Source organism: Triturus cristatus, chromosome 9 (genome assembly GCF_964204655.1).
Source record: "Triturus cristatus chromosome 9, aTriCri1.1, whole genome shotgun sequence".
Taxonomy (NCBI): domain Eukaryota; kingdom Metazoa; phylum Chordata; class Amphibia; order Caudata; family Salamandridae; genus Triturus; species Triturus cristatus.
In genome coordinates this window covers 657,929,401-657,951,742 of record NC_140592.1, presented here as the reverse complement: position 1 = coordinate 657,951,742, position 22,342 = coordinate 657,929,401, and the positions used below count along the sequence as shown (strand labels likewise).

Genomic DNA, 22,342 nt, shown 5'->3' with positions numbered 1-22,342 from the left:
AAGTGAGTAAAATATGAATCTTTCCATGACAATGTTCTTTTTTTTTTCCAAAACGAATATTAAGTTGAGAGGAGGCATATTGATACACATTAATTCTTCCTGGGCTGACTAATGGAGGTAACGTTTTGAATTCCTTTAAACCAAAACCTCCCAAGCAGTGTTTCAATAGTGATAACTTCCTTTCAGGTTCGCAGTCATCTCCTTCTAAAACCTCCACATAAGCAAGAAATACAGGGTCCCAAATATCCCATGGCATTGGAGGCTCCCCTTTTGATGAAAGGAAAGAAGGTGGAGGGACGATTCCAGACATATTGGAAGTAATACTAGAATGTGTGATAATTATATTAATAAACACCCCCAAAAAAATGTTTTAGAGAGAAAAGTAATGATAAATAGGATAAATTTACAGTGAAAGCATATTTTAATGTGATGTGAAGTACTAAATATCAATATTAAACTAGTTAAAACACTGTGCTGAAGTATGCATAGAATGTTAATGAGAAATTAAATGACATTGTGAGCGCACGGTGTGTGCATCACCAATGAAACATCCAAAACGAGTGTGGCCAGGAGGGGGTTAAAATAGTATAGTAATGTTCAGTTAGGGGAAAAAAAATCAGTACCTTGTAGACACACGGTGTGCGTGTCACCGATGACTTCTTAAGATACCTTTCTCGTTGAACGCTGATGAAATCGGAATGAAGGAATCTGTAGATCGCGCAATAAAGACTTGGAAATGTACGAATCTGCAGATCAAAATAAAAGACTAGCTTTGAATGAGATGCTTTTCTGAGAAACGTGATGACATCATGTCTTATTGGAAATATTGTGTAGAGAAGAAAACTGTCAGTTGTAGATAGGAGGTACGAGAAATCCAATTGGTAAGTGAAAGAAATATTTATAATTATTTATTATATTCTTCCACTTTAAAAGAAACACTTACGACCACAACGGATCCTCTGCTCATGTGGCTGCCATCAAAATAGATTGGAACGTAGTAATTTTAACAGGCACATCCGATGATTTCCGTTCATAAGAATCACATGAAATATATCGGTTTAAATAAAATCCTTTTTTTTAGGTGAATCCGTGCCCGCTCGTCGCCAGTGTAGGATAAAGTAATCTGGAAGGTTTCAATAATAATACATTGTAGACTTAGATTGATGTAGAGGAGTAAAGTTTATTTCCTCTCTTTGGTTGCAGGTTCTCCCGTTGAGTCCCAACCCCACATCGTCCAAACCACCAACCCACGTGCCATTCCAAAAGTAAACACTCCACAGTAATCTAGTCATGAGCGCTTAGAGGAAGATGCTTGTGACAACAATAAACATAATACTGAACATATGTAACAGGAACCTTTGACTAATAACCCATCAGACACTGGGTTATTGATCTAAGTACTTCAGACTATCCCTCCTAGTTATGTGAAATGTACCAATGTACGTCTTAGGTGAGCCTAGAGTCAGCGCTGCTCTGGTGAAGATCTGCTGTATTTCAGTACGTGAGGGAAGCCCCACCCACTCCCCGCCTATATTTTTCATTGATTTGTGTCCTTTTCCTTCGTAAATACTGTCTTCTGATTGATTGTAAGGCTTGTTCGTCTCTCCTTATTACAGCCATGCCATCATTTGTACCCTCCGATGGCTACTGGCCCCTTTACTTTGAGAATTACACAGTACATGTTATTTAGACTGTGAGCACTATCTTCTTTAATGAGGTTCTCCTACTGCTTTTTCTACTCTTCCCTCCCTCCCATTGCCCTACATTCTCGCCCCCTTGTCCCCCTCCCCCTGCCCGCACTCCTATTGTCTGTGCCTTCTCCCCCCTCCCCTAGCCTGCACTCCTGTTGTCCGGGCCTCCCCCCAAGCCTCCTGTTGTCCATGATACAATGCGCATGGAATCAACTCTGGGATGAGCTGCCCCGGGATCACTGAGCCAAGCGCTGACACACTAAAGTTTTCAGTTCTGCGCTTGTTCATACTGCTCCATGGGTCACCTGGGTCTTAATGATAAAATGTGTTCACTATTAGACAGTTTGCAGCAGGAACGCAACACCCATTGGGCGTTTCACTAGGGAGGTGCAGAGTTCTGTCCCTGGACACAAGCATCTCAAGACGAAGTTATAGAACACAAGAATGGTCAGATTTACTGGACATCTCTACCATCATTCCAGTGCCTCCTTTCTTTCAGTGTGAATGGCCACATCTAGGTCCTGATGAAATGCGTGCTTGTCTGTCACACCTAGTGTTTGCACAACTACATCATACCAAGCCCAGAATGCAGTGCTTCCATGGCCCTTGTACAGCAGTGATGGTTGTGCAGCATGGCGAGGCCAAGTAACATGTATGGATGTATGCATGGATGTATGTATGGCTGAATGGGTGGTCTGCATGGATGTATGTATGGATGGATGGGTGGTCTGCATGGATGTATGTATGTATGTATGGGTGGGTGAAAGGATAGATGTGGCATCTATAGTGCGTGAATGTAGCTGACAGCAGGGCACTGAACCGTGTCAAAGGCACAGATATTACCTGTCAGTGATTGGAGGGACTGCTGTTATCTGACACTGAGAGTGGACTGCTACTGTGTTGTGACGTGTAGTGTTCGTTAAAAAGAAGCGCCTCAGCATCAGGTCAGTTCTGACGGATACAGAATGCATTGATGGAGGCGGCCTTTTGCTTCCATCTATGCACTCTCCGTCATGTAACATGCTAGTCATCTCCGAATGTACCTCATCATCCTGTCAGGGGTGTAAGCACTATATAAATTCATATACAATATCTAATGCCCTCAAGCCGCTTTTCGCTTCAGATGAGAGGGTGTGCGGGGCTTCTGCAAAGGTGAATAGTGAGCATTTTATCTGCAGGGTGGGGGTTGGCTTGTACATGAATGTTCGCTGCACTAGGGGTGTGAACTAGAGCTTGGGTGCATGTGCTTTAAAGCACCTGCCTTCTTTCGAGCTCCAGTGTGTGCCCCGGATCTATGGAAGGAGAGCATGGAAGGCTCAGGGCTGCAGTCACTGAGGTACTGGGGGTGCTCAGATGGATGGATCAGAGGATCTGGATGGGGTCAAGGGAAGCTGGCCTACTCCTGTCAGCCTCAGAGAGAACGCTTTCCAGGACTTCATGCACTGATATTCCAGAGCACTAGGAGCCAAGAGCTTTTACATTTCTGAGGCAGAATAAGATTGATGTGTAAAGTCTGGTGTTAGTTATTGGTACACTTGAGTATGTCTGCTCGCCACGCGCATTTCCTCAGCGTGACCCTGGTGTTGGTGCACTGGTTTATGGTGAGTGTGGTGGACAGGTGGAAGGTTAGGTCTGGTTTGTTTACCACTGAATTAACCCTAGTAGGGTTTCAGATTGGTAACTTTCAAGAAGCTTCCTGACACCCTGCACCAATGGCAGAGACAGGTTTTTGGGGCATGCGTTCCCTTTCTATGTGCATGATCCGCAGAAGAGTGGCTGTCAGCCTAGGACCGGAAGAAGATCCCACGATTACCTATGATTTTCAGGCAGTATAAATAAGACACAGCAGAGATTCTGTGTACCACCCTTTCATGAGCAGAGTGTGGTTCATGGATATCGATTCACCAAAATTCCAGGGGTAGTGAAAGTGACGCCACACACCCTTTGGACTTAATGAAATCCCGGGAAGTGACCTATGACCCCTGACCTCGCCCAGAAAGTGATGTCACGACTATAACCCTGATGATACTCCAATAATTGACATTGCTGAAGTTCCATAATAACTGAATGATTAAAATAACTTTTGTTGTCTGTTTTAGATGCTACTATAGTAGTGTACCGACACGATCTTTGAAAGTGGTGAAGAGTAACACTTGCCTTTATTCACAGTGCAACAGTGAAGCGAGTGAGCCAGGCCTCTTCTAGGAGAGCTCATGGGGGTCATTCACCAAGTCCATGTAGAAACAACTCGGGTAGCTCAAACTCGGGTAAATGCGAGACCTATTGCATTGCAAATGCTTTTTTCCAGTTAGGACCACCAGTGACATTCCCTTTTTGTTATTGGCTTCAATAACAAACTCGCGTTTTAGTAACTTGCTTTTTTTTTTTTTTTTTTAAACTTTGCTGAGCGAGTGCATCAAACATAGCTCCCACTCATCAAAGTTTCAGTGCCTTCATTGGGGCCACTGTGATGGAGGTTCTGCTGAAGAGAGAGAGGGAAAACAAAAAACAGTGGTTCTGTTGGGAAAGTAGCGGCCGAGCAGTTGACGGATACAGACGTCTTGACTGAGCAAACCCATATGTGGCCATATGTGGCGATCGTTTTGACGGCACCACTTCTCTACATTTATTGAACGCATTGTTATTAAGAATTCACGACCTATTAATATGTCGGCTGACTTTCCCCTTTAAGGCGATACCAGGAATTCATATCCTATTAATTCTATTCCCAGACCGCCAGCCTTCCTTTTGTCCTGATGAAGACCCACATTTGATGCATGTAATTCGGCACTGCTACATAGGGTCGAAACGTCGACGTTGTTTATCCAAAGTTCCACGCAATTCCACAAACAGAACTAGGAAATCATATCCTGCTGTGGTCTATGCTTTACTATTGGATCTGTTTATTATTGTGTATTGTTCATTGTACATAACTGTTATATGTGAATTTTGTGGTCAGTTAACCAGTACGTTGAAATCACCATTTGTTTTATGTTGTATGTGCTCCTTGGTTGGTCAATTCTGTAAATATGTCGGTGTATATATTTTTGATACACACAGTTGAAGCAAAATGAATTCAATTTCTGAATCTCTGGATCCGTGTGTGTGTTTTGCTATCTCTCATTAAATGTGTACCTGTGTAATGTATTAAGTATATATTGTAAGAAGTTTGTGTATTTCCCAACAGAACCACTGTTTTTTGTTTTCACTTTAACACCCAGGTTCTGAGGGTTACTGGGTCACCCCATTATTTCTAATGGAAGAGAGAGAGGGTGCTGCCTTTCTGGTAGGGATTTCAAGGTATAGTGGTTCGTCGTTCACTAGGCCAGCGGAGTACATCCATCTCTGAACCTACTGCCATACCTAAATCAGGCCCAATGTCTTAAGTACAGAGAAAGCATCAACATACTCAAGAGGAACATTGACACTGGCAGCGTCACAACCCAAGCCAGCTGAAGTATGAAACAGATGGGAGGCAGTGGGTGGAGGCAAACAGCTCTCTAAGAGGGAAAACGATAATTTATGTACTCTAAACCACCAGGAAGTAATTTGAAAATAAAACAAGTGGCATAATATTATTACAACAAAACAAATACTTCTCTGTGGCATGCATACCCAAGAGGAAGTCACTGCTACTGCAGGTCCTCAAGGAGAATGGGATACATCATGATTGGCTCTACTTGCTCTTTGGCTTTTGTAGGTCATTTCCAAAGACAGCTGTGTTGTCATTTGTTTCACCTGTTCAAGAAAGAAGAGGGCCAGTGAAAGCTCAATTAGAAGGAAGGGAAAGCAAGGGGAAAAGGACGAAAGTAACAAACAAAATCCTCTCCCTACTTAGATTATGGGGCGGAATATCTCGCCTCTATATGGAGTGCAACCACTTAAAAAATAGAGCCCAGTGATTCATTAAATAACATTTCCAATAACATGAAAACCTTAATTTTTCTGAAAGATTATATATTATTAAGTGTTTCATGTTTGATGAACAATCACTCAAGTATACACATTAATTAATTAATGGGCTCTATTTTTGACGTGGTTGCCCTCCATATAAAGGTGAGATATTCCGGCCCATAATCTGAGTAGACAGAGAATTTGTTTCACCTGTGTGTGCTGTAGAAGTGAAGCAAGACAAGAAAGCACAATATAAGGATCTAGTCTTACCATAACATTGTTATCACTTATTACATTTGTTAGGCTGCTTGCAAAAAGAAGTCTAGGTGAACTACTCAAACCTTAGCAGAAATCAAGGCCTAGATTTAGCAAAGGATTGCATTACCCTTGCTTCACACAGGATAACGCAAGGGTAGCGCAATCCTTAAATCAAGATTACCTAGCCATCTTGCCTAGCTCTGCGTGCTTAGTAAATCTGAGTAACAATTGGCAGTGCAAGTCTCTCCCTTGCATTACTCTGCAGGCGTTACTTGGTTGGAGAGTGGGTGTTTCCTGGGACGTAACACAGGCTCCCGCAGCCCCAGGACGCGGGGGACCCCTGAACTGCAGGGGGCCTCCTCAGCACAGTACTCAGGCCTGAGAGCTCCGGGTTAAATCCAGAGCGGGCCCCACTGTGTACCATACAGGGGTGCCTCTTCAACTTTCTTTACGCCACTGGGTGTTCCCACGCATCCACCCATGTATTTTGGCGCATTCTCAGTAGTACCAAGATAAGTAAACCAGGGAATAAATCAAAATGGTATGCTTTCCAAATAGAGGCGCATGTATTTCTCCTTGTTGTTTCCTCTTTCTAAGTGTGCTACATTTTGCAGCACACTATTCTGCAGAATGGTTAAAAAGAGCTTAAAGCCTCTAATGATGGTTTTTGTGCAGGAAGGTGTCCCTTATTGCACAAAAACAATCCTGCCGGCGACACAGGCACCCTTGCACCATGGAGCAAGGGTGCCTGCATCTGTGCTAGGCAGCACATAGCGCACCAGCACAGTGCGAGAGAAGGTATGTGTCATATCTTGGTAAATATGGCGTATTCCTGCCTCTCCATTCGACGCGTTGCAGCACAGCAAGTTGTCTTGCTGTGTTGCGCTGTGTCAACTATTGATAACTCTGAGCCCCAGTTCTCTGAAGCAATAACCTCTTACTTTTACTCCTACTGCAGGGTTTGGAATCTACATTTTGGTAATTATTGGTGAGAAACAATCCGCCACAGAGCCTTCTGTTGCTGCTACCATTGTGGTATGTGTTTGATAGATGTGCAGCTGAACATAAACTCTGACTGATCCACTTACCAATCAACCATTAATTCCTCACATTAGTACGGGTTGTGTGCACCCAAACTAATAATGATCTTTTGTAATATTGTGTTACTCTGAACGGTGTTTCTGGAAGAACTGCTCGCCAGCTCCTATTAGTACAATTTGTTCTGTTCAATAAACCCATTTTAGTTGGGCCAAGTTTGTCTGCAATAATGTAGAACAATGTTTGTGCCAAATGCAAATTCTCCGAAGGTTCTCTCAAGAGTATTGTACCCCCTATGCTGGAGATTTGTTTTTGTGTCAATGACCAAAATGGCAGCTCAGTTTGTGTCCTCCTGCCACTGCTATTACACGCCACTTGAATGCCGATCTAAAACATCCCTCCGGCTCCCACCCGTTGTTCATCACTTCAAATTGTCTCGAAATCAATATCCTTAAAGCTGCTTCGTCTAAGAGCTTCAAATTGACCAATTGATGGCCCTTTTGATGATTGCATTCTAATTGCGATTCGTGGCATACGGCGAAGTACACAGGATGGGGGGAAGGCTTTGTCGATGCTACAGAATGTACTGTGCTCTACAAAGGGTGACTTGGGGAAATCGATCTGCACGGCTGCATAAGCCCTCCCCCTCAAACACGCCGGTGAATGTTGGCAGTCAAGTCAGTGGAAAGCACTCATTTTCACCGCTGATAGAAACCGCCTCGATTCTTCTCGGTGAGACTGTCAAATCTTAAACAGGCTGCTAATAAACCTGTCTCAGTCCATAACGTTTTCACTCAGTACGTCTTGATGCCCATCAGTCACCCACATAGAATGTGCCGCCATAAAGAGTAAAGGGCTTATTCATGAAAGCATTTTTGATTGATAATACTTCAGTAGCATAGTTTTAGGTACTCAGAAATGATTTTAACAACTCTCTTGAAGAGATCTCCGCCTATCCCTGCCCTATCTCTTCTGTGCGGATCTCCCCACCAAGAGTGCACAGATGTGTAGAGGTCTCGGTTTTAGGATGAAATGCGGGGTGGAGGGTGGAGTGGTAGGAAAATGGAGAAAATATGATTCCAAATGGTGCTAGTTAAGAAGGGGTTTAGGGACTGGCATGCAAATACTCAAACATATCCACAAAGTAAAATCATTGCGATTCACCAAAGTTGCAATTCCATCAACTCCAGTAATACTATTGAAAAATCAGCTTCAAATCTACTCCAAACAAGATTAGGGGTAAGGCACACACAACATGGAGGCCAGCAATGGCACTAACACAGCATAGAGAACTATGGGAACATAAAGGGTTTTGTGAAAAAGCATGTGCAGTAGGTCCGTATTTTCATTGGAAATCGGTGTTTTGTTTTGCTAATAATAACTTTGCTACTGCTTGACGGATCTGCATGAAATTTTAAAAAATGTTCTGAAGGGGTTCAGCATCATATGTTTTGTGCTGTTGTGTTAAGGTGAAGTTACGTTTCCCCTTTTAACTGTCATAGGAGGTTTTAACAGAAGTAGAGCTTAAAAAAACAGTTGTGGCAAATTACACCAAACTTGGTAAGACAGTAGAACTTTAGTAAGGAACTGCTTTTGTAAACTTATTCAGTGGTTTTTGAGAAGTTAGCATTCGAAAAGTAGTTTGATAGACTTCAAATTGAGATGAACTGTTAAAAAAGATATCTTTACGATTAACCTGCAAACCTTTTGCAAATGTGGGTTTGCAAGATTGAATCTGATTGGCAAAGAATGCTTGTTCTCCCAGCTACCATTTTGGGACTACAAACCAAAGGTTGGGATCATGAACCCTGAGTGGTCTGACAGGCTTGCTGCTAGAGACAATTTTATCTGGGGCTTTATTATAGAGTGGAGTGATGGGTGAAAAATGATGGACTAGAATGCGGCGCACACGATTGCCAGTAGCAAGCATTCCATCCAACACCTTGTTGTTGTTGCAGTTGATGCCCTAAGTGCCACAGTATGCCCAGATGTGGGTCCCATTCTCACTGTACCAAGGGACCCAAGCTACAACCTTCTGACGATCCCCAATTGGGAAAAAACTGGTCTGGGTTGTATGTGGCACCTTCTGGAGGGCTCCTTGCCTGGCAAACAGGATCAGTACTGATTTGCATAGGGCAGACCTTTGTCTAAAGTGGCATGATGGTCAAGAAATAATGAATTTGGATGAAGCCTTAGCAAATACCAGTGGCTGAGATTAAATCAAGCATTCCATCCATCATCTTATTGTTGTTGCAGTACATAACCTAAGCGCACCGTGTATGCTCAGATATGGGTCCGTGCTCACTATGCCATAGGGCTTAAGCTGCACCCTACTGACGAATCCCAAGTAGGGTGAAACTGGTCTCGGATTGCCTTTGGTGGCTTCTGAATAGGTCTTGCCTGACAATTCAGGACAGTTCCCATGAGAAGCATGGCCGGTACTGATTACCATAGGGCAGGAATTTTTGTCTAGAGCTGCACGGTTGGCAAAAAAACGATGGACTGGAATGAAGCCCAAGCAATTGCCGAAGGCTGAAATTAATTCAAGCAGTCCATCCATCACTTTGTTGTTGATGCAGATGATACCTAAAATGTGATGGGTATGGCCAAACATGAGCCACTCACTGTGCCAGAATAGTCAAGCTACACCATACTTATGAACCCCATGTAAGACAAATCTTCTATGGGGTTGCCTTTGAACCCTTCTGGAGTGGACATTGCCTGGCAGTTCTCGACAGGCTGTTCCCATGAGGAGCAGGGTCTGTACTGATTTGCATAGGGCTGGTCTCTGACTAGAGTGAAATGGTGGGTGAAAAATGATAAGTGGAATGTGGTCAGTGGATGAGATTAATTAAAACATTCCATCCATCATCTTGTTGTTGTCGCAAGTGGTCCTCATTTGGGCACCCTTCCTGAAAACTTGCTATGGGTTGAAGGGGTTCACAAACTTCAACAGACGTATTGCAAAACTCTTGGTCGTAATTGGATATGTAGACTAAAATTGCTCAGAGTTCAAGAGATTCTCAAATATCGGCCCTGGTATTGTGAAACCTTTGGACATAGTTGGACATCCAGGCTAAAAATTGCTCGGGCTCTACAGTATAGTAAAGTACATGCTTCTACAGTGTAGTAAAGTACATGCTTACTAATACAGCACCTTACCCTACAGGCTACTTAGGGTCTACCTTAATGGTTCCATATATAATAAAAGGGGAGTTTATAGCTTGGCAAGGGTTTTAAATGCCAAATCGACATGGCAGTTTAAACTGCACACACAGGTTCTGAAGTGGCAGGTCTGAGACATGTGTAGGTAGCACAGTCAGTGCTGCAGGTCCAACAGTAGCATTTGATTTATAGGCCCTGCACACAAGTAGTTCACTCCTACGAGGGACTTACAGATAAATTAAATATACCAATTGTAGATGAGTGAATGAAACCATGCTTAGGGTTGAAGCACATGCACTTTAGTACTGGCTAGAAGTGGTACAGTGCTCAGAGTCCATAGACCAGCAAAAAAGAATACATCCAAAAGTGGAGGTAAGAGGGGAAAAAAGTTTGGGGAAGACCACCCTAAAGCTGTCAGGTCTAACACCAGTCCCGTCCAACTGAAAGTGGGGAGACATATACAACCTCTAGGGAGTTCTCATCACTAAAGTGGAAGAACCTGGAAAGACCATCAGCATTGGTGTGGTCTACCCCAGGTCTGTGTTTTACACTAAAGTCCATTCCATGTAGGGAGTTAAACCACCTCAACAATTCTGGATTCTCACCCTGCGTTTGTATTAGCCACTTGAGGGGCTGTGGGCTGTCTGAATCAGGAAGTGAGTCCCAAACAGGTATGGGCTCAACTTCTTCAGTGCCCAGACCACAGCAAAGACTTCCCTTTCAATAGCACTCTACCTCTTTTCCCAGGGAAGTAGCCTCCTAGAGAGAAAGGCTACTGTTTGGTCAAGGTCCTCTTCATTAAACTGTGACAAAACTGCCCCTATGCCATGCTCTGAGGCATCTGCCTGGACTATAAATTCCCTGGAACAGTAAAGGGCCTTGAGCACAAGGGCTGTGCACATTGCCTGCTTTAGTGAGTCAAACGCTTTTTGGCATGCCCCTGTCCAAAAACATTCCTGGGCTGCTTCTTTGAAGTCAGCTCTGTCAAGGGTCAAAGATGGTGCCATGTCCCTCGACAAACCTTCTGTAGTACCCTGTTAGACTTAAGAAGGCTTTCATCTCAGTTTGGGTTTTTTGGGGATCTCAGGTCATGATACTCTCTATCTTGGCCTGGAGGGGCTGCACCTTACGCCTGCCCACTAGGTGTCCTAAGTACATCACAGACCCCTGCCCTATCTGCTATGTACTGGCCTTGTTAGTCAGGCCTTGCTGTTACAGGGCTTGAAGCACTTCCAATAGGTGAAAAAGGTATTCCTTCCAACTGCTACTGAAGGCAGATATGTCATCCAGGTAAGGAGCACTGAAATCCTCCATTCCAGCCAAAACCTGGCCTCCAGCCTCTGGAAGGCGGCAGGAGACTTTTTGCCACTCTAAACTGATAGTGGTCCTCTTGAGTGGAGAAGGTGGACCTCTCCTTGGCTCCTTCAGTTAGGGCAATCTTCCAGGACTCTGAAGTAATATATATATATGTATATACTCAGGAACTGGGCAGTCAATAACCTATCAATCAGATCATCAACCAGGGGGTGGGATGAGTACCCGTCTTGGTGACTGAATTGAGTCCACTGTAATACAAATAGAACCTGAGTTCTGGTGTGGTGCCTGCTAAGGCAGCTTTTGATAACAGCATCACAGGGCTGGACAAGGGGCTACTGGAGGCACAGGATAATCCTCAATTGAATTTAAATTCATTGCTATGTGGTCACTCTCCGCTTCCTATATATTCTTTCCCTGGACCATCATTTCTCACTTTAACTCCTGTTGCCTAGAAACCTTGTCTTTGAAGCTGGCTCTCACGTTATCAGACAGCCTGTAAGTTTTATTTTTGACAAGGAGGCTGTTTCCTGTGTCCACATCATGGGTACACAGGTGGGTAGTCCCAGTGATGAGGGAAAACAGAGAGGAGTACCGCTCGACAACTAGTGGCATTCCCTCCGCTCTTCAGAAGTCAGACTAGGGGAAAGGGTCACAATTTCCACTGACCCATCCTTCTCCTTGGAAATTAATCGGTCAGGGAGAGGTCACTCTCCTCTTCCTCTCCTCTATCTGTCACCAATAGAATGGTGAGCTCAGACCTCTCAAAGTGTGGTTTGAGATAGTTGATATGGAGCACCCTGTGGGGGTTTCTGGGGGTCTTGTTGTCCACCAGGTCGGTGACCTCTCCATTCTTCACAACTATCCCATAAGGTCCAGTCTAATGGTCTTGGAGGGCCCTGGGCTCAACGTGTTCCATCATCCACACTTTCTGCCCGGGTTGTAATTCCACAGGGAATACCATTTTGTCATACCACTGCTTCACTACTTTCTGGCTGGTCTCTAAGTTGTCAGAAGCTTACTTCCACAACTTGGCCATTTGGCTTCTGAAGGCCTGCATGTAGATACCTACATCCTGGGGAGTTTTCCTGGGAACTAGCTCCCACCCTTCCATCACCAAACTGAGAGGTCCTCTTCCAGGTGTTCATTCAGAAGCTCCAAGGGGCTAAAGCCAACCCCCTTTAGAGCACCTCTCTGTAAGCAAAGAGAAGGCAAGGCAAGAGGATATCCAACTTAGCCTCAAGGAATTGGTCAGGCCTTTGATCATGCCTTTTGGGGACTTGTTAAACCTTTCAACAAGCCCATTGGTCTGTGGTTGGTAGGTGGAGAAAAAATGATAAGTCACTCCACACTCCTTCCAAATCAAATCCTTTGGGATGCGAACCCTCCCTTATGCAACATACACTGTAGGTGCACTGCCACTACTACTGCTGGACTCCACCTGTGTGGCTCTGATGTCCAGCTCTCTCAGGTTCAGCTCATGGGCCATCCTTTCCTCCTCCATGGCCAGCTGTCACAAGCTACTCACCTGTTATCCAGGCCTTCCTTTGGGGAGACAGCTTTACCCAACACCTACCTGAAAACTTGCCGATCAACAATGATCACAATATGCACATAGGTTCCAAGAGCAAGGGGGTTGGGGCGAAGAGAGAAAGAAAGAACAAACAGCACTTGACCACAGACACCCTGTTGCCTGGAGTCGAATATATGGGCATCTGGGGTGCTTGACAGGGCTGGAAGGGACGTTAGTACTAAGTCACAACTCACTGGTACATCTGATACAGCTGTGAATGACAAGCAACAATTAGTGCAAAACAACAAGACTTCTAGATACTCATATACAAGATGGCTTTATCAGTGTTGTTTAGTTTTCAACATAAAAATACCCACTGACGTATGTGCTTCTTTTTTTTCTGTATGTGCAGGAAACATTTCCTATGATGTCCCTTGTTTTCTGAGACACCCTCCAGTTCAATTTACAGGCTGCAAAACACTTCAGCAAACAAGCACTTATAACTTTTCACCATTACTACTCTGGGAGGTGAAGCGCTTTTAAAAGAAAAAATACCTGTTGTAATTCTCCTTTGAACATGGAGCAGTGTCAGAACACTAGTAATCTCAGCAGCCTTTGACACCGTCTCCCACAGCACAACAGCCGCCAGAATCTTTGACACCGGCATCCAGGGAACTACCTTAGACTGGATTTGATCTTTACTCTCAGGCAGAACACAAAGAATAAGACTCCTGCCCTTCCTCTATGAACCTACAGAGATCAGATGTGGAGTATCAAAGATCCTCCCTCAGCCCAATGCTCATCAACGTCTACTTGCCCCCTCGCAACTATCATCGGAAAACATGGACTCAACATAGTCTCATACGCCGACGACACCCAGCTCATCCTCTTCCTCACCAAGGAACCTGACATCACCTGACACAGTTTCCAAGAAGGGATGAAGGACATCGCATCCTGGATGAGCAGCAGCAGCCTGAAGCTCAACTCGGAGAAAACAGAAGTCCTCATCCTCAATCCACCCCCTCCACATAGGACAACACCTGGTGGACCCTGCTGTCATAAACCCACCCTCCCACCCTTACGGACCACTCTAGCAACCTTGCATCATACTCGACTGTTCACTCACCATGAACCCCCAGATCAAAGCTGTGTCCTCCACATGCTTCAACACCCTCCACATATTCCGCAAGACCTTCAAATGGATCCCCCCAACCTTAGAAAGACTGTCACCCACACAATCATCACCAGCAGACTGGGCTACGGAAACGCGCTCTATGCAGGAATCGACAAAACACTCATTCAGTCAAGGAAAGCTTTATTCGGCTGCTATATAAAACAGTTATAAAAGCACAGAAATTAAAAACACAGAATATTATTTACATATAAAAAATAGTACAGATGATTTTACAATTAAAAAGAGGAGAAACTTAATACATACATTACTATTCCAGTAAGATACTTTTCCTTGTATAAAGTGCAGCTTTTAAGAACTGAGCTACCCTCCATGCTATATGCTCATTCTCTAGTAATTGGAGTAAAAGCATTGCTTGGCCACACCGTCTAAGCCCAAGTTTTCTTAAAAAAGGAATAATCCAAGCTTTCCTTTGCTCCTGATCAAATTTACAAAACAGGACTAGACGCATGGTAGATTGGGCAGAGATGTTATCGCAAGGGCACAGTATTAGAGTACGAGACCAATCATTCATTTTCAGGAATGTCGTCAACCTGTGAATAATACCCAATCTTAACCTAGTAAGTAGAAATCTGTCAAAAGTTCCTGGCACAAAACATAAGTAGGGCTCCATCCCTATGGTAGTACGTAACAGTTGATGGTGTCTCACGGTTATTTTTGCTACAGATTCTCCGTGCAATCTTTTGGCTTCTAGAAACTGGATGCCCTCTTTCTTTAATAACTTTCTTGGGATCTTCATCATTGAAGATGGAATTAAAAAATATTCAGGGTGGCCCAACTCATTCATAAAGTCACGTACAAATTTGATCCAAGGGATGGTAAGGGCCCCTTCTAGTCTTAAGGTATCTTTTAAAATCTCTCTGTTCAACTCTGTCTGGTCCTGACACCAGACTCTATGCCACAGAAGAATAGGCTCTAGTTTTTCCAAGTCTGCTATATGGTGGAGAGCTAACTCCTCGTGGCAATTAAAGGTGGATGCACTAGGGGGAGCAGAGAGAATGTACCTTGTGAACTCATTTTCGATCATTTGTAGGGGATTAATATCCACAAAGCCCCACACCCCGGCTCCATTGGTTGCCATGGTAACACACTTTGCTTTATATATCTGTAGCAATTCTGTAGGCGGTTTCCTACCTACCTTTTAAGCAAAGTTTGATAGTGCAGCAGTAAATCTAGCAAAGGCAGTTTTTTTGGCGGATATGGCAGGGGCCCAGGAATCATGGTGATTAAAAAGTACACCTAGGTAAGAAAGAATTTTTGTGGATGCTAACTTTTTCCCGGTCTATGAACATTTCACGGGTCTTATGCTTCCCTTGCTTACACCTCATAACATACATCTTGGTTATGTTGGTTTCAAGACCAAGATCGCTCATAAATGTGCTAAAAATATCCAGGGCTCTCTGGAGGCCGTTTTGAGTGCGAGCCACCTGCTTGGGGAAAATCTTTGCCCTGGAGAAGCAATGCATCTTCAAGTCCGCTTATATAAAGGTTAAAAAGGAAGGGGGCCAGCACACAACCTTGTCTGACCCCTCTCCTGATTGGGAAGACTTCATTGCATTCTCCCTTCTGGCCAAAACGAACGCTTGCTGACGCGCCACTATACAGTCGGCGTAGGAGCGTGATAATTTGTAGATCAACCCCCACTCCTTCAAGGACCTCCCACAGCCTGTTATGCTTGACTGAATCAAAGGCCGCGATGAGGTCAACAAAGGCCAAGTAGAGGCTGCCTTTTTTCGCTCTTGTGTACTTGCCTATCAATATTGTAAGATTTAAGGACTGCTTAATGGTACCAAGACCGTCGCGGAACCCATACTGCAGGTCGGATAAAATCTTATTTTCCTCAGCCCAATCTGCAAAGTGTTCCAGTATGACCCTCCCTAGCACCTTAACCATGCAATCTAGGAGAGAAATCGGTCTGTAGCATCCTGGATCTTCACGATTGCCCTTTTTAAAGATTGGAATTATTATTGATTGTCCCATGTTGGAGGGAGGGTTGACCTTATGTTGACATTAAAAACCTGTGTCAATATGGGCCCCCACAGGGGGACTATGTGTTTGTACAGGTCAACTGGTGCCCCATCGGGCCCAGATGCTTTACCGCCCGCACTTTGTGCCAGAGCCCTAGTAACCTCCTCCAGGGTGATTTCTAAATCGATATGTTCACAATTATTTATGTTACAATCCTCCGGATGGCTCCCTGAATTCCCTTGTTCATTATATAGTTTGGAGAAGTGGGTAATCCAGACTTCTTCAGTAATAGCTATCTCCACTGAGGGACCTTTACTTGGAGCTAGAAAGGGGATTCTCAGTACCTTCCAAAAAGCAGTACTATCTTTCTGCTCGGCAGTGTTATGTAAAGAGTCCCAAGCATCATTACGAAGGGTTTGTTTTCTTTCTTTTAATGCCCTTCTGTAGTCTAGTCTAGCTTGGCGGACATTGGGTAATGATCTTGGCTTAGTATGCAATACCTTTTTTAAATTGGAATATGCCCAAGAGCATTTTTTATTAAACCAACCGTGAAGTTTCAATTTATTACTGAATTGTACAGTTAATACATTTCTGACCACCCTGGTAATATCTACAGAGCAGTTCACTATCGTTGCATCCAGGGCATCCTCACTTAGACAGGTTTCTATCTCAGACCTGCATTTCACTAGAACATTTTTAATTAGCAGATCTGCATCAACCTTAGACCACTTTAATGAGAATCCATTTACTTTGTTCATTCACAAACTACAGACCACTCAGAACGTCACAGCCAGACTTGTCCTTGACATCCCACGACATAACCACATCACCCAAAACCTCTACGATCTCCACTTGCTCACCGTCGAAAAAAGAATAACCTTTAAACTGCCCACACACACACCTACGAAGCCCTCCAAAACACAGGACCCCAAAACCTCAACGAAAGAATCTCCTTCCACGCAGCCAAGAGAAACCTCTGCTTCACCAATCTAGCCCTAGCCATGGTACCGCGCATCCACAGGGCCAGAGCAGGTGACAGATCCTTATCTTACATCACGGCAAAGACCTGGAACGAACTCTGCATCAGACGAAGCCTGACACTGCACCTATTCAGAAAGGATCTCAAGACCTGGCTCTTCAGATGACCACGTAGCTGCTCGAACCACCCCCTCCCCCAGCACCTTGAGACCCTCACAGGTGAGTAGCGTGCTTTAAAAAAAAACTGATTGATTGATTGACTAGTCTTAAATACTAGTAGTACAATGTAAACAACAACTGTCTCATTTTTTTTAGCATTCATGGGAAAAAAACAGAGTCTATGCACAAAACTCAATTGAGCTCTGTTCTTATTCTCCACATATACAAAATACTGTATAAAAGTACCCTGCTCCGGTGTTTACACCTTACTTTGAGTTTGTGCCCACTAGACGTGAGCGCTGAGGAAAAGTGTCAAATGTGTGGTAAATTCTTTGTCTTTGATCTTTCAGGAGCCTGACTCAGAGAAACTCTGGAAGCCAGGTGGTGTTGCCATGGAGAAGAGGGCGTGGTCCGGAGGACTCCCGAGGTGATGAACTGCAGGAGCCCAGAAAACAGGAAAAGTCGCAGGACGAGGATTGCCGTCTGGATCGCTGCTATCTTAGAGAACTGATGAGTGTCCTGGTGATCTGAGGCCAAGCGCCTTGTTCTCCTTCTGGCTTCCTCTTATAGGTGGATTCCTAAATGTGCTGGAGATGCACACGGATGGGCCAAGCTGGAGTGCACGTGGGGGGACAGTGCACAAGGAGGGGGGCATACCAGTGACTAACGTGAAGCAATTGTGGCACATTCTACTATCGGCATGAAGTGTGCACCAACTGAAACCACATGGTGCACGATGTGGGTTGTACAGATGGGGAAAAACACATTGTGACAAATAACAGTTACCAATAAACAAAATAAACTCGTGCTGTAGTACAACAATGTTACTTGCATACACAATATGAATCCTACCACAACCATCAGGGATGCATAAACATAACATGTCCTTTAGTGGCCTGATACGGCAATGCAGAGCACAGTGGTCCCATGATAAATATAAACATCAATACATTACCATACCTGTGAGTGACTTGTGCTCATAACAGCAAATGACTATGAGTCTAAGTGTGCAATGGCAGGGGAGCTTAGGGTCATGACACCAGCCTTTTCTCCTCTAGAGCCTGCTCGTTCTCCACCTTCAAGTTGTCAAGCTCTAACTTCAGCTTTGTTTCCTCCCTCCTGTCCTTCAGCTCCTCTGGGCGCAGGTTTATATATAACACACTGCTGCCTGCTCTTGGCTGGACTTCTAGTCCTGGGAGGATGTTATCCCCCTCCTCAGAAGGTCACATGCCAAGAATCTCACATAGGTCCTGCTCCAACTCCTCCTCATACTTTGATCCTTCCACCTCATCATCTGAATTGGTTTATGGGCTTCTGCTCATGTCCTTAAGGCTGTTTGGAGCTCTGCCTTCTTAGCACTCCCCTTAGTGAACAACCTCCTCTCCTGGCAGAATCTCTTGAGCTGGGTCACTGTGCAGCTCGCCAGATTGGCCAGCTCAGATTCCATCTTGTCAGGTAAGGTAAGATCACAGACACAACTGAAAATGGGAATTGGAAAAAAGAGTTTGGGAAAATCAAAAATGTCAATTATGGCGAATTGGTCTAGATATGGAGTAGTAGTGTACTCTAAGTCACTGTATTGCACTGCACAAACACAAGCCTTATCCTCACCACTGTTTACCAATGTTAGAAATTGGGTTTCTGGGTGGCAGAGGTATGCACCCTGCCCAAGGACGAACCACAATCCTAGTCAGGGTAAGTCAGATACACATTATAAATTAATCTGTGCTCACCTCTGGTAGCTTGGCACAGAGCAGGCAGGCTTAGCTTAAGAGGCAATGTGTAAAGCATTTGTGCTACACTCCAAACAGTCACACAGTGAAAACACCACAAAAAGACACCACACCAGTTTAGAAAAATAGATAATTTATAAATAAAATATGAACAAAATGCCAAAAATCAATGAGTAGAAGTTGTGATATGAAATTTTAAAGATTAAATGTAAAAATAGTGCTTAGAAGCAATATGCGCCTTTTCGGGTTATCCGGTCGCTAGACCAAGGCAAAATTTAAGAGTTCAGGCTGACTGTGATGGAGGGCAGGCTGTATACAGGCGCTACATCAGGGCCACTGAACAAAGTACCTTGATTCTGGACACAACAGCGAGATGCGGGGTTCAGCAGAGTGATGTGCCAGTGCCAATCCCGCAGTGGAGGTGATGTTTCAATTTTCTCCATGCAACGATATCGATGCACCGGTTCCAAAGACAAAGCACTGAAGCCGAGATGGGTTAGTTGTGAAGCTTATGTGCTGGGTTTTCAACACAATCGAGAAGTTGTATCGATCATCTCTCACTGCAGTGGTGGCTATGCGGCAGTTCTGATGCTGGGGTTCTGGAGGTTATGTGATGGTTCCAAGAGCGATGCACTATTTCCATTAATGCAACATTGGTGATGCTTGGATTCGGCTTCATGCAGCATAGGATGCGTCAGATCCACTGAAGCAAGCACCAGGATCCATTTCCAATAGGCCAGGCACAGGAGCAGGAAGTAAGATTCTGATATCCCTGAGTCTCAAAAACAGGAGGCAAGCCAGCATGCTCTTGGAGATCACTTCCAGAGCAGCAGTTCAGCAGAGTGGCAGGTCTTGTAGCAGCACAGCAGTCCTTCTTCTTGGCAGAGTTTATTTACTGGTCCAGAAGTGTCTAATGTGGGGGGGTCAGAGACCCAGTACTTATACTCAGTTGTGCCTTTGAAAGGGATGTGACTTTAAAGATGGGCTTTGAAGTGCACATATGTCTTCCCTTCCCAGCCCTGGCTGCAGACCCACAGGGGGGTATGCAACCCTTTGTGTGGGGTTCAGGTATAAGTGTCATCTCCTCCCTCCCATACTGCCCAGGATGACCAATCAGGATGCAGATGGCTCCTAAGTCCGACCTAACCTTCCTTTGTGTGTGTCTGTATAGAGGGAATGCACAAAGCCTAGTTGCCACCTACACCAAGCGTGTATTGGAGACAGGCTCCAGGCACACAGAGCTTTACGCGCAAAGATGTCATTGATGACATCACCGATGACATCACTGATGGCACCATCCAAGCTTCTTTTGTACACATTACTCTATAAACTAGTATGGCATTAGAGGTATGAAAGTAAGTACAAAATAGCTCAGAATAATATGAAGCAATATTAATGCCATCACAAATGCAACTTCCCTAAGTGTAGCTATCATGTGTTATGTGCAACATTGACCATATACCATACACTTCACCGGTAGCCTAGTTTACATTAACAAATTACCACAGATGTATGGGAAATCCACATTGCACACGGTGTTCAATATGTATGCAACTGTTCAAAGAAAGCCACGTTACTCAAGATGCTCAACATCTGTTCCAAAATTAATGTTCACCTATGGACAGATTTTATATGTATCAAACCTCTCACAGTCACTGAACCCACATTGAGAAATTAAGATGATATGAGTAGAAAATTGGGTACTGAAAGAGTGTTTGCTCTATGAAGAGAGTTTACTCTGTACCACACTGTTTGCAGACAGAGATGATGTCATGAGGAGTACACCACAGATTATTAAAAAGTATCTATTAGAAACAGAGTGCACGCTACGCAACACTTGTAAAACAAGACACTGTTTGTTTAAAATAACCAAGGTCTGAAACTTCCTGCAGTCTTCACACTGTGGTGAACACTTTACAGATAGCACATCTTCTGGAGCACATGTACATAGGTTACTACCTGGTGCACACAGTTTTCCATGTTATGGAGAAATTGGCATGCTGCGAAGATTCTGTCTAATAACTCAAGGCTATGAACAAAACTTAGTATATCGTATATAAACTTCTGTGGAGCATGCTGAATACAAGTTGTCAACTGTCACTTGCACACAGAGTTACTCTTCAATGCCAAGATTTGTAACATGTTCAATACTTCTACACACCTATGATGCATTAGGAGTACATGTCTTTTGTAAATACTTATACCTGGTCACAGGCTGTACAAAATTAGGTAGAAAGTAATACTGCAGCTATTTGCCACTATGTAAACTATAAAATAAAGTAACACATTCATTGGATGATGTTATCAACGATGTAATTTGAGATGTCATAAGTGATGTCATAAAAGATATAATAGAACTTGTCATGAGTGATGTAATATGTGAGGTCATAAGCAGTGCTTGGCAGAGCGCAAGTTCTAGTCAGTGAATTTCTGTGATTTTTTAAGTTAAAAAAATTAATGTTGTCACAGACATATTCACCTTACTACCATGTCATGAATGATGTAATATATGAAGTCATAAACAGTGCATTGGGGGCTTAAATTATAGTTAGTTCAGGTAACATTAGCTGCCGAATTTCACTGGTTTTGTACAAATGAAATCTGTTTCTAACTATAATGTCCCGGCAACACTGATATGTACTTCGAGGATTCAGGGCATCCTCGAAGTACTTATCACAAATAGCTGAAGATCATATAGACATCTTTTGTGACACTCTATCACACGATTTACTTAAACTCATTGACAAAGCACCTCAGAGTACAAACATGACCAAAGACCAATGGGAGGCCGTGACTGCACTTCAAAGAGACACCAATCTCATTATCAAACCTTCCAACAAAGGGGGAAATGTAGTGCTAATGAGCAGGGCCAAATATAACAAAGAGGCCCATCTACAACTGAATGACACCACATGCTACAATAGAGTAGACAAAACATACCTTACCAACTTACAAGAAAAATACTTCATCATGGTACAGGGTTGGTTTGACAGACAGCTTCTCAACTGGGACAAACGGCATTTCCTCTTAAATGAAACGCCCATGACACCACCATTTTAATTACTACCTCAAATGCACAAAAATCCTCTAGAACCCCCTGGGCGACCTATAGTCTCCTCTAAGAACAGCTTATTTAAGAACACTTCAATCTTTGTTGACCACTTTCTTTTCCCCTATGCAAAAGACCTAAACTCTTATGTAAGAGATACCAAAGATTTTCTGCAAAAGATACAGATTCTATATTTCGGCAGTGAACACTGGATGGTATGCCTTGATTTGGAAAGTTTGTACACAAGTATAAGAAACAGCTTTGGTCTAGAAGCTTGTAAACATCTCTTAAAAAAACGAAATATCCACACTTAGAGCACACAAACATTATCTTGAAAATGATTGACACTTGCCTCACTGAAAATGTGTTTATGTTGGAAAATGTATATTT

The 22,342-nt window shown here is 43.8% G+C and overlaps 1 long non-coding RNA gene across 1 annotated transcript; it reads left to right on the top strand.

Moving 5' to 3' along the window:
* Nucleotides 1–766: 766 nt before the first annotated feature.
* LOC146798450 (uncharacterized) lies at nucleotides 767–21,205 on the top strand. The gene is made up of 2 exons (XR_014969166.1): nucleotides 767–881; nucleotides 17,521–21,205. It is a non-coding gene; the product is annotated as an uncharacterized LOC146798450 (long non-coding RNA).
* The last annotated feature ends 1,137 nt before the right edge of the window (nucleotides 21,206–22,342 follow it).